General features: G+C 47.4%; 1 protein-coding gene across 8 annotated transcripts in view; it reads left to right on the top strand.

Moving 5' to 3' along the window:
* Positions 1-12531, top strand: part of RUSC2 (RUN and SH3 domain containing 2) — a 57569-nt gene that overhangs the window by 4112 nt on the left and 40926 nt on the right. For 6 of the 8 annotated variants that reach the window (XM_018922935.3, XM_018922934.3, XM_018922939.3 and 3 more), the window contains exon 2: positions 2988-3162. The exons of the other annotated variants lie outside the window; for them this stretch is intronic. The gene's annotated coding sequence lies outside the window, so the exon portion shown is untranslated. The remainder of the gene's footprint in view (positions 1-2987; positions 3163-12531) is intronic. 8 annotated transcript variants of the gene reach the window in all.

Raw genomic sequence — 12531 nt, 5'->3', positions numbered from 1 at the left:
GAGGTTTGCTGGCTCTATGTCTCTGTTGTTCTGATTCTGGAACATGAAGGCTGGCTGAGTTTTTGTTGCTGATACCTGCTGCTCACCTGAAGCTCACAGTTTCTCCGTCTCTTCATTCTTGTGTGTGTTTGCCTGGACTGGAAATTATGGTTTCCACAGTTCACATCTCTTGTGCCTGGGGTGAGTGTTTGGTGAGCATATTTGTAGTTCTTAAGCATTGATGTGGACTCTGCATTTCCACCTGAGTCCTCAGTGGAGCCTCAGTGGATGAGCATGTGTCACAGCCACCCAACACTGCAGGCTCTTTTAGGGATCCTTGGCAGAATGATGATGGCACTGAATCCTATTTTCAATTAAAGCTTTATTTTCTTAACAGGTGCCTGATAGCCAGGAAATGTAGAATGGTTTGGGTTGGAAGGGACCTGAAAGGTTATGTAGCATTCCTGGTCACTGTGCTTGGAGCACTCCTTGTCAAATGCTGTGCTTTGCAGGGCATCAAAGCTCTGGTACCTGCAGTGCCTGGTCCCAGGGATGCCTGTGCAACATATCTAGCTGTGGTTTGGAAAACATAGTGAAGACTGTAATTTTCTAGTGATTCTGAGTTGGTCAGGGTGTTTGGTTTGAAAATTTCTTGAGGAATTGCAGGAGCATCTTGCAGAACTATTAGCATGGTAAAACAGCAAATGGGAGATTGTGCTGATAAATGCCACATGTAATGGTGATCTGGAAACAGTTTATCACTGCCCACAACAAGCTGTTTGGAGTCACCGTGGATTGTTATATGAGCACATCAGCTAAATGTTCAGCTGTAGCCAAAAAACACTGGAAACAAAATTTACTGGTATATATTCTTGTATACTAGATACAAGCTGTGCCTGCCTGTGGGTATCACATACCAGCTGGTCACCCTCTTTCAGAAAGAGTAGTGTAGACCTGGAAATGATGGAGAAGAGTGGAATGGGGATGATTAAGGGACTGGGATAGCTTCTATAGGAAGAGAGATGAAACAAGCAAAAGTAGATGATACTGGGAAGGAGCAAACATCTGTAATACAGGATTCAGCAGGGAGAAGTTGAGCAAAGACTGACCTTAATAAACTTTGCTATTTCTCACAGCACAGAGGAAGTGCATCCAGCAAAATAATTTATTAGACAGGAGGCTGAGGAAGCCCTTTTTCAACACAGTTGATTTGTAGAACATGTTGCTACGAGATGGCATGAAGACTGAAAATACACACAGATTCCAGAAGGAACCAGACACCTCAATGGCAGAGATGTGTTTCAGTGTCTCTGAAACACGATGGTCAGTGTGTGACCTCCAGCTCTAGGAGTTCCTGATTGAAGAATGTGTCCTTAGGGGAGATCACTCTGATTGCATTCAGTGAAATCACTCTGTGATTTTTATATGCCAATGCCACATTGTCAGGGGTAGGGCACTAGACCAAAAGAATTTGTGGTGCATCCCTCTCAGATGTTTCTGGTTACCAGAGCGTGCTGGAACAGTGGGGTGAAAATGAACTGATTTGGTTTTGAGCACTTCTGCTCTCACAAGTCTCCTGCAGGAGTCACACACAGCTCACCACAAATTTTCTTATCACTTTTATTAGCAAATCTGGATGGACTTTCAAGAGAAGGGGACTGATGCAGGCACAGCCCATTGGCTGGCTCGGTGTGCCAGGCACTGCTTGGTTGTTGCAGGGTGTGCCAGCCCAGCGAGCACTGCCCTGCCAGGCAGGTGACATGCTTGGCATTAGCTGTCCAGTCCTATCTTTTTTCCCCTCTTGGCTTATGATTAAGATATGGTTTGTGCCCTAATGGAGCAAAGTCTGGATTCTTAGAGCCTCTTATGGAGAAAAGTCTGGATTCTTAGAGCCTCTTATTCACATAACTGTGGGTGGTGTTGTTATCCATCCAAATGTCTTGTCCTACAGAAAGGGGAAAGAACAGGCTATTTCAAATTCTATTGTGAATTCCTTTATCCTTTCCAAGTCTTATGTTGCAATTTCCTTCACAGTCTAAATAGCAAAATGTCTCCAGCCTCTCTCCACAGAGAACTGTGAAAGTTTGGAACTGTAAAGCCTTGAAAAGTCTATTTGTTGATAATGAAGTTCTCGTTTTTGAAGCATTGACAGAAGCCACTCTTACTTGCTGCTCATCCTGTTGAAAACTTACCAAATCAATGTTTCTGGTGTTTTGGTTTGTTTTTTGTTTTGTTGTTGTTGTTTGGTTGTTTTTGTGGGTTTTTGTTGTTGTTGGTAGTGGTGGTGGTGTTTTTTGGTTTAGTTTGGTTTGGTTTGTTCTTTTTTTTTTTGGTGGAAGCTGGCTGAGGCTGGAGCAAAAGCAAAAAGGAGTAATGGGCATACTATATTTTGTCTGCCATTCAGTTTGCTGCAAGTGGATTCTTCACTGGTTAAGCCTGATCATGGTATCACAATGAGCTTTTGGGAACACTGGACTCAGAATCCAGTCATAATTTTACTTCTGCCTAGTTCCTTGAACTCATAAACATTAGAATGTTTGTGGCTCTTTCAGCAGGAAGGATAGTGCTTTAAAGCCAATTCCCTGTTCCCTGCAGAGAAGAAAAAAAATCTTCTGGCAGCCCCAAGCTGTTTTTAAACGAGACAAATGCCCATGGTGCCTGTCTGCCAGAGCCCCCAGCCCCTACACCGAGTCCCCTTTTAGCACACTGCTCCATGCAGCTATATCTGGCTCCAGTTCTTTGTTCGGGGAACGTGACCTCATCGTTGTTTTGGTATTTCCAGTGATTCAGCCTGGTCGGGGCAGGGAGGAGTCATTCCTGGTGCAGGCTGACAGGGTGTTTGTGCGTTTCTGGAATTCCAGAGCAGTGCAGCCTCAGCCCTTCCGCTGCTTTGACAGCTCGGCTGAGGCTGGGTGCACTGCATTCCTGCCTGGCAAATGGCCTGGGCGCAGCTGGCAGAGGGATTGATGCTCCTGCTTTTGGGGTAATGGGGATCCCTGTCTTTGCAGGGTACCTGCTGTGGTGAGGGTGAAGAAAGCGGCAAGAGGTAGCTTGTATGTTGAGGGAAGCCACAAGGGATCTCTGCTGTATGGGTGGGAAGAGAGTCCCACAGAGCACTCATTCCTGTTCACGGGCTCCAGCGTCCCATGATGAAGTTAACTTTGCAGCATCCACAGCAGCTTGGTAAGTGTTATGGTCCTTGTTTCTCAAGGGGTGAAACAGGCACTGAGCAGGGAAGTGTTCTTCTTGAGGTTTTACACCGCTGAGCTGGAGATCACCCAGATCCTTACAGACCATGGTCGCTTGAGAACTACAGGAGCTCCTTGTTCTTCATTGCCAGTTTCATCCAGAGGTCACTGGTGTGAGCTGTATGTCTGCCTGGCACAGGGCTTACAGGCAGTACCTGCTGGCTCTGAAATGTTCTGAAACAGCTCCTTCCCTCTCAGCCTGTCGCTAAGATCTTCCAAGCCTTGTTTAATGGGCAGTGCATGAAGCCTGTGATTCTCTCCTCTGCTGCTGATTCTAGTTGAAGGCACAGTGGAGAAAAAGACCCTGAACGCTTTGACAGCCTTGCTTCTTAACTGTGAGATGAGCTCAGCTGGTTAGAGCATGGTGCTTATATTTCCAAAATTGTGGGTTTGACCCCTGAATGGGACTTTCACTGAAGGGATGGATTTGATGGTCCTTGGGGGTCCTTTCCAATTCAGAATAGTCTGTCATGCTAACCTATTCCCCATATTCCATACTTGCTGTAAATCCAGCTTCAGTACAGCTTGTAAATTACCCTGAGATGGCAGGGAAGAATAATCCTGGCAGGAGATACCAAAGTCATTGAACTGGGGAGAGGCGGGTAAGTGTCTAAGATGTGGAGACCTGGAGCCTGGGGAGAGGGCCTGGACAACAGGAGTGGGTCTGAGCAGGTGAATGGAGCAGTGCTCCCATCAGCCTTTCTCCCTGGCATGGTGGGTTGCTGTGGCACTCTGCCCCAGGGAAGGCTGGAGATGGGGATGTGTCAGCTGGGGTGCAGGATGGGGAGTGGGATCGGTTTGCATTACTGCTAGCACGTCCTGCATACGGAGCTTAGGATCTGATGGAGAACGCGGAACTGGGGAGGTCTCCCCTCGCTAGTGGCCACTTCACCCCATGCTTCCCCTGGCAGGCATTTTCCCCTCCCTCCCACCCCCTGTCCGAGCAGGCAGGCAGTGGGTCCATCCCGCACAGCCCTGCCACGCTCTCCCCGCTTTCTGCGCCTGCTGTAAATGGCTCTCTGTAACACGAGCTGCATTTCTGCCATAGCCCTCTCCTGTGCGCATCTGTATTTACACTGACTGGGGCTTTCATTAGCAATCTGGCCCTCGCCCTCTCTCCTCTCTCCTGCCCACATGCTCGCTGAGTGAGACCCTGGCACCGCTGTGCCTGACGGGGGGCAGGTGGCTGGCAGTAGCAGGAATTCCTCAGCCAGCTCCTGTCTGGAAGAAGTGCCTTGTCATCTTGCCTGTTGCCCGCCATCCTGCATCCACGGGGGAGCAGGCGGCGGAGACTCCCCGCAGCACGGCTCGCTGATCCCCGAGCCGGCACGGGGACGAGCTGGTTTTGCTTTGGATTATCGCTGGCTCTGCATGCTGTGTTCCTCCTGTGGCTCTCATGCCAGTGCTGCTGCACTCGGCTTCCAGCTGCGCTGAGCTGAGCCCACGTCCTGGGGTGGCTGTATCTGGCAAGGTAGGAGCCGATCCCTTCTGTTTATTCTGCTAAAAGTAATGTGACCATTAATGACCAAATAATGTCACCGGTCCTGCCCCTGCCTCTACAGCAGGTGTCAATTAGTGAGTTTATTTTGCATTGTTCTGTAGCTCTCACAGACAGCCAGTATGCTGCTCAGGCTGTAGCCTCTCTTGCAGGGAAAGGAGATGCGCATGTATACATATTTTTTTTACCTACATACTAGAAAAATCAAACTTTTCTGCTTCAAGATGGAGTCTTCTTTTCTCTGTCTTGTCTGTTCCCATGCAGCATCCTGTGCATGTTCTTCAGGTCATGTCACCTCCTTCTCCAGGAGATGGGAGAGTAGAGAGCGGTCTGATGTGTCTTGGGAGAAAGGGGTGGGAGGAGAAACTCACTGAAGACAAAAATCAAGGAAGCTCCAATAGGCTCGGGAATGGCTTTAGAGAAGTTATTTTTAACCCAGAAAATCAGACAGGGGAAGAGCCTCTTTTCCTTGCAGAATCTCAAACGGGTGGTTTGCTTTTGATTTTTTTTTCCTTTAGTGCTTCAGGGCACACTGTTTTTATATGGAAAGGCCTGAAGCTGCTGCTGTCCCTAGGGATAAAGGGCAGTCACTCTTGTTAGTCTGGTGCCTCCTTTCTCCTTTCCCTGGCATTTAGGGCACCTGCCCCCGCCACTGCACACCTTTGCTGCCCCCCCATTGAGAAAAGAGGTGACAACCAAGAAACCAAATCCCTGCTGGATTTCCCTGCAGCAGCCAAGGAGAGATAAAATAGAAAGGCATCAGCATTTTCTGTGTTTAGGCACAACTGTTCCCTTTTTAGTCCACAGCAGCTGGGAGGGATGTACACTCAGCCATCCATCTTCCACGGGCCTAATGTACCTGGGTTTCCCTCCCATATGGACGAGAGTCTGTCTCCTCAGCAGGACAGACAGTGATACCAGGCCTCCTGCAGGTGATGGCTCACTTCTGAGGACTACCCCAAACAGCACACCATGTTTTAGGGCCCTGCTATATCCCTGTGAGGAGGATAAAGGGGTGCTCCAGCTTATCCTGCGATGCTGCCAGTGGGTGTATAAATAGTGCCCACAGTGTACTATTTTGGTGACAAGCTCTTCCCAGGATTCATCCAAAGAGTTATGTGAGCAAGTGTTAAAAATAACACCAAGCCCTGCCCAAGTGCTGGCGTCATTTCAGCCAAAGTGTTGGGAATCTTCCATAGAGAGCAGCATTGGACCCTTGGTGGGGGGCAGCAGGAGGGGGTCCAGAACAGCTTCCTGTATTTTCATCCTCTTGCTGTCCTGCTGACTACAAAGGGCTGTGACCCTCAGCTTCAGCAGATGTACTGGTCACCAAGAAGGTGTGAGACTTTCCCTTCTAATTAGGTTATCTGCCACTGGGCTTTCCCTGTGTGTTCTGAGCATTATCACTGGGTCTAATGAGAAGTACAGGAAATTTAATCTAGTTTAACCTAGCCTGCTGCCAGGTCCCTGCTGGTGGCCACAGCTTGCTGTCTCATTAGAAAGTCTTGGGCTGTAGAATGGGATATGGAGGCATTCTGGTTCTGGATTAGGTTTATTCTGAGGACTGGTAGCTGGAGATTAGTTTAACTGTATAAAGGATATTAAATGTCTGTTGCATTATGGCTGTAGCTCTGGACATTCTTGACATCCCTATAAACATGAACATTATCCCAATTTGTTTCCTTTTTCATGGTAGTTGGTGTCTATAACTGAGAGCTGGACAACACAGCAGAAATACCTGGGGAGCTTCTTAAGCTGTGCAGCCAGTGCAGGATGCACCATCCCACTGTGAAGCTGGAGCTGTGGTTTGTTCCCTCAGGCTGAGTTTTGTTTGTTGTTGGTCAGGTTCTTTGCTGGTTTTGTAATTCAGCTACTGCCAAGCTGCAGCAGCATCATGGTGAGTGCTGGAAAGCAGGAGACCTCACTGGAAGGCAGCAGACCTCCCTTAGTCCTTGTGCCTGGTGTGTGAAGCCCAGAGCTCACAGAAAGGCTTATTGAGGGGTTCATGCTCAAAGAAGCCCTGACTGAAGAAAGAGTTAATGCCTCTTGCAGATGGATGATGTGGCTCCACTCTGGCCTGGTCTCACATGGGCTGTAGAAGCCCCTGTGGGAGTAGAGCACTCATTGCTTAATTACACAGCTTAATACATGAAGCCTCATGCACAGGAGAAGAGGTGAGATGTCCTCTGGATGCAAACACAGGGGCAAATCTGGGGCTCACCTGTTTGCTCTGAGTTGCCAGCAACAGTATCATGGACAGAGATGCATCTCTTTCAGATGCTGGAATTCCAGATGATAGCATTAATCCCCCTTTGTAGCTCATTGCCCCATGTTTACATCCCCAGATACATCAGTTCCAGTTTCTGGGATTGCAGAGGAAGGGCTGGCTGGTTACAGCTGGACTTCATGATCTTAGAGGTCTTTTCCAACCTCAATGATTCTGTGGTTCTGTAGCCTTTAAGCACTTTCAAAAGGGCTTCATTTATTTTAAGCTGAAAGAGAAGGTTGCTGTGAATGCAGCAGACATGTGAAAATTGCTAAAAAGGTTACAAGTGCTGTAGGACACTCTATGCCTCACCTCCTCTGATTTGGGATTACTAATTCTGGCAGATGTTCCCAAGGATGGAGAGCAGGTCCTGTTGGAACATCATGACCAAGCATTTTCCCTGGCTGTTGCATTGAGAACAAGTGAGAGGGCAGAGCAGATGCTTGGCTTCTGGCTTGTACTGTTGTATCTCCATCATTCTTGCCCTCTCACCTTTTGGCTGGTCTTCTCTTTTTCATGCTGTGTGTCGAGAGCCACAGGCTGGGTGTGTGCACAGGATGGAGCGCTTTCTTAAGCACTTATTGAAAGCACAGACTTCAGAATTGTCCAGACATGGAAGTACGTCATGGAGATGAAAAGCATGTTTCTGTTTCTCCAGGAACGTGCTCTGGGCAATCAGTCCTTCATCAGGGGCTTCCTGCTCCTCAGTTATTCTGTTCCTTCCTGCTGCTCTCCCGTGTCCGACCAACAAAGAGCTCTCTGAGTCACCATGGTGGCTGCTTATTACTAGGCCTGAGCCAAGGCTCTGTGTATCATCATATGTTACAGAGCTCCTGAGGGCTCTTCTAGGGCTCTTTCCACCCTGGCATGCTCTTGTTCCTCTGACAGGAATGTGTCTGGAGTGCGTGGGGACGTCTTGTTTTTTGTCCTGAAGCACCTCTTTGCTGGATGTTTCTTGGTAGTTTCCTAATGGCTCTTCTGTCTAGAATAGCCTTCTAGACTATTCTCCTGTAGTTTCTGCGGTGCCAGAGCCCCACACCAGGGATGCCAGGAGTTCCTGAGGTGCTGAGATGTCTCCATGGGGAATGTGTAGAGCAGTCTGCCCCAGCTTTCATCTGCCTCACAGGAGGCTGAGCCCTATTTCAGTCTGCCCGACACAATCCAAGCTTGGCACGTTTGTCAGCCATCTCCTGTGACCTGCTTTGCCTTTGTGGCCTGCCTCACCACTGTTGCCTGGGCTTTGCCTCTGCCAGCTTTTATCTTCTATTTTAAAGAACAGAGCAGGATTTCCTCCCACACACAGATCCTCTTTATCCCTATAGCATTTTCTTCACTGGGGGTCCTTTCCCAGCCTCAGTGAAATCATTGCCCACAGCCAAAAAATTTCCCATTTCTGGCTCTGTGTGCCTGTCTGCATATGGTATGGCTGCCTGTTGTTTGAACATGACTTTTGGAGGAGGCAGACCTTGCACAACTTGCACAGCAGCTGGGAGGTGCGAGTTAAGACTCTTTATGTTAATTAAATGTACACCGATAAGCACATTCAGCCCCAAGGTTGCTTAATCATGGGCTGACCTGACATGGAGACCTTGAATACAGCTGACTGATGATCCATGACAGCTTGCCCTGGTAGATGGGAGGATGTTAATAATAACCAGAGAGAAATTTAGAAGGGTTCTCAGCTGTGACCAAGGATCGTCTCCAACAGGACTGAATTCTTGAGGAAAAGGTCTCTTCTCTGTGGTGGATGAAAAGGGGTGAATCCATTGGCTGAAAGCTCTCACAGAGCATATTCTGCTCAGGGAAAAGATACTTCTGGAGTATGTTTTTAACAGCCAGGTGGATTAGCAGCCAGATCAGCTGGCTCAGGATGCTGTTCTACTCGCAGCTGCACCTGTGTGTTTGCTGTGTCTTTCCAGAAGTGTGTGTGTGTGTTTCTCCAGGTATTCTGCCTCACAGAATAAATTGCTCTCAGCTTTTAATCCCCCGTTAGAGGCTTCCTGTTTTTCTGAGTCAAACAGAAGTCACACGACAGTAAGACCTCCAAAAGCCAGGTAATAATCACATCTCCCTGAGCAGGCACAGTGGACCTGGGCTATGCCATTCCTATGCCATTCCTTGGGATTCTTTATTTAATCTCTGGAAGCGCCCATTGATCAGGACATTGCCTGCTACATCCTTCATTTTAGCAATTCAATCTCTTCCTTCTCTTGATATTTCCTGATGCTGTGAGCTGACCAAGATTGTAACATGGGCATTTGTTTTGCAGTAAAGTTGGAAAAATATATTGTTTCCATTTCTTAACAGTAAGGGCCTGTGAAAATTAACAGGTGTGCACACTTCAAAAATAGTAAAGCAAAGAGTTTCTGAGATACATAAGACCATGGAAAATTTTAAGAAAACCAGTTTGCTTCCTGAGTGTTATGCTTTTTTGGTGGAATAGTGAATGGTTAGTTTTATCTGTTATACCTAGTGTCTAACCTCAACTCCCCTCTATGGCTCTCAGGGATCCTCTTCTTTTTGTTGAGGATGTGAAGAGCAGCTTGCTCTTGGCAGCAGCCTTTTATACAGTTTGGAACTGCTTTAATGCACCCCCTGTTTTTCCCCTGAGAACCAACCCACTTGCTTTGCACTTTACTCTTTTCTGTCCTTTTTTCCATGCTGTCTTCAAGCTCTCAGTTTGTCCATTTAGGATGCATCCATGAGCTGTGTGCCAGTGTGGGCAGAGGGGAAGGATGACTCCAAGTCTTGCACATGCAAGACATGCCTATTCATACAGCCCTATATATTGTTTGCCTGCTTCAAAGCAAAATGCCACTATTGCTCAAGCTCTGCCTGTGATCTGCAGTTACCACAGATCCCTTCTGAATGAGCAAGTCATGCACAGTGATTAAAGGTGGGGATGTGCAGTCCGTGCTGTGTGAAGTGCTGTGGCGGTGGCTGTAATTTATGCCAATTTGCTGTTTGTGTATAGACCTTCTCCCTTCAGCTAACAGTGCTGCAGACAGCACGGGTGAGGAGTAAGAGACAACTGCTCCATCTGAGAGCCAGCAGGTTAATCTACAAGTGGTGGACAGGGTCTCAAGTAGTTTTCAATGGTTCTGTTCCCTCTCCCCTTTGCAGCTTTTTTAGGTGCCTGCTGGGATGTGGGTGCTCAGGAGCAGTCAGTTGTATAGCACTGGAGCCCTGTGCCTGCCAATATTGTGCTCTTCCCCTGCTGCTGATAGGTGAGGATGGAGTGAATCTTCAAGTGTCTTTCAATCACAGAGTGCTTTGCAACTGCCAAGACTGCTCTATTTGCCACTAAAACAGAGCCAGCTGGAGCAGGTAACAGTGCAGAGCAGCACTGTGTGTCCAGTTCGGGTGTAACTGGAGAAACTTAGAGGGAAAATCAGTACAAACAACCATAAATGATATCATGTGTCTCTAATAAAGTGGTTCTGTACTCCCTGGGCTTTGTTGCAAAGTGGAGTGGGAATGTTTGAGAGCTGGGAAGTCTGCTGGGAACTTTCTGTTCTTTGTGGCGAGTTCACGGATGTCTCTGTTTGACTTTTGCTGTTACTCAGAATGAGGATTGCTGGGAAGGAGTTTGGCACGTGAAGAGCCATGTTAATGAGGGTTTTCTATGTGAATCATATGATCATAGAATGGTTTGGGTTGGAAGGGACCCTTCAAAGATCACTTAGTTCCAACCTCCCTGCCCTGGGCAGGGAAATCCAGGACAGTTTTCATACTTACTGTTGCCTTGGAAAACTGAAATGTTTATGACTCAGTCTTTGAGCAAGAGGGCAGGATGGTTTTTTCCATTCTTGGATGTGGCCTCTTGTGCATCCAACAGTAATGTTTTTCTTCTCCTCTGCTTGCCCTTTCTCTGCTTCATCCCTTCCCTTGCAGTTGCTGTGAGCTGAGCCTCATGTGCAGTGCAGTCACCCTCACTTTGAGTCAGCCCTGCCATGCCCCTGGAGTGGGAAGGGAATGTCACTTTGCTGCACATCATGGGAGCCATTAGCAGTCACCGTCCTCGAGCAGTGCTATGAACACAGTGAACCATTTCAGGGCTGCAGGTTCAGCTCAGCCCTGCAGCTTTTCATCTGTTGGAAGTGCATAATTTTTATTTGAGGTCAGAATGCAGCAGCACTGTGGGAGCCAAGCTCACCAGCCCCAGTGTATTATGTTATGTGGCAACTTAAGGCTTTCCTCATGGCAGTGGGGAACTATTAAGTTATTGTGAAACTAGTTATTTAGGTAAATGGTGCTTTGGGGCAGCATTGATCCTGCTTTGAAAACTAATTCTAGTAGGAGTGAAGCCATTTACACCTTAATATCCGCTGTTACCATGGCTGCTCAGAGTGATTCAGAGTGATTGTTTGCCAGATAAAAAGGCAGGCTTTTTTATTTTTTTTTTAGTAATAGGTTTTGACTGGCAAGAGTTTATATTCTCAGTAAGTGTGGCATCAATATCTGAGTGAGTGCTTGAAGAAACAGCTTTGCTCTTAGAGCTGAGCTCCTACTTAAAACACCCTGAAACCTCAGTCTAGATCAGTTATGTCCAGGCTTTGCTTCAATTCAAGATTTTCTGAGCAGCTCTATGAGTCTGGCTTATCAGATTGAAGCTGAGCCTTCTGACATGATCCAGGAGCTGCTCTGCTGTTTGTGTTCTGATTTTCTTATGTCTAGAAACATTCAGCTGCTTTTTTTGTGCTCTTGCTTGGGCAGTACTAAGTATGCGGAGGAGTAGAAGATGCACACTGAGAGTTGGATTGTAGGGTCATTTCTCCCTTTCACACAGAATTCCAAGTGATTCACATCTCCCTGCTACCCCAGCCTCCTTTGGGGTGCAAACATACTGGAATCCTGACCTGGAAAGGACTGGAGACAGGCAGCTGGTTGTGGGCAGGGTTTAGTTTTCCCATAGATGCCTCAGTAGTTTGGAGGTATGTGGAACTGAGCCCAGCCCTGTGCAGAGCTGTGCCAGCCCCAGCCCTATCTGGGAGTTGTGACTTTTTATGGAGCTTGTGAGGGCCTCTGTTCCTGGGCAGTGAAGCATCAATTGCCAGCACTAGGAAGGATTTGACCTCAGTACTGGAAGTTGGGAATTCAGATGGTGGTTGGGATGGAGGAACCATCTTGCCCAGTATGATTTTTCTAGAAGTGGTTGCAGATGCTCAGCAAAGAATGGGAGCAGGACACAAAGTACTGTATCCTGTCTCTTTGTTCCAGGACATTTGCTAGTATTATTTGTTTAATAACCTGAAATGGATCTCTCAAGTGCTTGTACTGCCTCCCTTTAATCCGTGTGTAATTCTTCCATTCATAGTCCCCTTTGAGAAGTAAGAGGCAGTAAGCAGACTAGAGGAAGATAACAGGAATGTTGAAAGAGGAACTACTGCTCTGAAGGGAAGTTGTTTGTGGAGATTAGCCTCAAAATGGAAGCTGTTCAATACACGAAATAATGCTCTGTGCTCCAAAAAGTAAGACTTCAATAATGATATTTCCTAAAGACACAAAGTTAAGGAAGCATCGTGGCTGTTCAGTGTTAT

This window comes from Serinus canaria, chromosome Z (assembly GCF_022539315.1).
Source record: "Serinus canaria isolate serCan28SL12 chromosome Z, serCan2020, whole genome shotgun sequence".
Lineage (NCBI taxonomy): Eukaryota > Metazoa > Chordata > Aves > Passeriformes > Fringillidae > Serinus > Serinus canaria.
This window is presented reverse-complemented; position numbering and strand designations above follow the sequence as displayed.